Raw genomic sequence first — 1,694 nt, forward strand, 5'->3', positions numbered from 1 at the left:
TGTGTGTGTGTGTGTGTGTGTGTGTGCTTGCGTGTGCGTATATAAATGATTTAATAACATCTTGAGCGTTTGTCTCCATTTTACATTTTTCCTATATATATATATATATATATATATATATGAGGCGCGGTCGGTACTTAAATGTGTAATGATTCTTTTTTTTACTACAGCAATTGTTGCATGATGTCGAATTCACGGAATATATTTTTCGAGAATTGTACAAAATCTAACCACTTTGCTTAATACGTGACAAATCTCGTTGGAAAGTATCAAAACAAAATCAGGAAAAGTGTATTTAACCGATGATTTAAAGTTGCAATATATTTTTTATCAGATCCTTTATTATGCAGAACTGTGTGTTGTTTTGAAAAACGTGTGTTTCTCGTCAAAAGCACTGACAGCTAAAATATAATAGTTATGGCTACTTGCCATGTTATCTTATTAACGTTGTATCCCTTGACAACCTTAACATTATGTCTACATTATGTGAAGTCTATGAATAAAAAATATATGAAACTAATGTGAAACTAATAAGTATATGAAACTAAGTTTCTAAATCTATCACCTTAACAATTTCTACAGAATCTAATCATTTTATAAGTGGTCTTATGAATCCCCAATAGTTAACTTTTACCACTATATCGATTGCAAGCTAGATGGTGGTATAAAGTTCGTTGAAATTCGGTTAAGCAACAACTTCTTACCTTTTTTGATTGATGCAATCCACTGAGAGAGGGAACGTTTCGAAAAGATTTTTGCTTTATTTGTGTAATTATCAAATTCTCGCCTGTCTACAGAAAATTTTTAATTATTACTATGCTGCACTAAGGTCATTACTTTTAAACCACAAGAAATTATTGAATATGTCTAAAGAAATGGACGAATCTTCGGAATAATAATTGTTGTTTGATTTCAATATAAGCAACAAATGATTTAGACTGCTTATATTTGACTAGAAAGATTTCTACTGCGTTTTGAATAAAATGTCAGATCTCAGTCAGAAGCTTAAGTATTATGTTACAAAATCAACTACATTAATAATTCAGCTATTCAAACTAATTCTAAACATTGACGTTAAAATCTCCATAAAGAGTTGATGTGGCATATCGTAACTGATTTAATTTTTTCACACAAAAAAATAATCTAAAATGTTTAGCAACGGCGAGAAGATTAATAAATTAACGAATTGTTTGAAATTGAGGCTACGTCACCTTTAAATTACAACCTGCCGTCATTAAAAAGACAAGAAAGTATTGGGTATCGTACTTTTAGATATTCCTAAAAAAAATTCATTACTGTAATTCTTGTGATAAGGCTGATTGGCCAGGGTTGACATGGAGATAAACAGTAACTTGAAAATTTAGAGAGGTTACGACAAACGTAACACACACACACACACACACACACACACACACACACACACATACACATATATATATATATAAGCAAAGAAGGTAATTCTAAAATCTCTGTAAGAGATGAACGCAGTATCTGTACTGACAAGTAATGTTTGTCGCCACTTCAGCATGGCTGTTCTGTTCGAACGGACGTTACTCCGGTTTTTTAACAGACGTAGTATCCAGTACTGAGGAAGGGCAGAAATAGCTTGAAACCATGCTGGTCTGCTGATCTCGTCGCTATAAGGTGCTAGGAGTTCGCACCTCTGCTCGCAATATATTGGATGCTGGTTGCAT

The 1,694-nt window shown here is 32.7% G+C and overlaps 1 protein-coding gene across 2 annotated transcripts in view; it reads left to right on the forward strand.

The window, feature by feature from the left end:
• LOC106868128 (solute carrier family 45 member 4) overlaps positions 1–1,694 on the forward strand; it is a 74,939-nt gene that overhangs the window by 38,836 nt on the left and 34,409 nt on the right. The gene's annotated exons all lie outside the window — the stretch shown is intronic.

This window comes from Octopus bimaculoides, chromosome 4, assembly GCF_001194135.2.
Source record: "Octopus bimaculoides isolate UCB-OBI-ISO-001 chromosome 4, ASM119413v2, whole genome shotgun sequence".
In the NCBI taxonomy this organism is placed as follows: domain Eukaryota; kingdom Metazoa; phylum Mollusca; class Cephalopoda; order Octopoda; family Octopodidae; genus Octopus; species Octopus bimaculoides.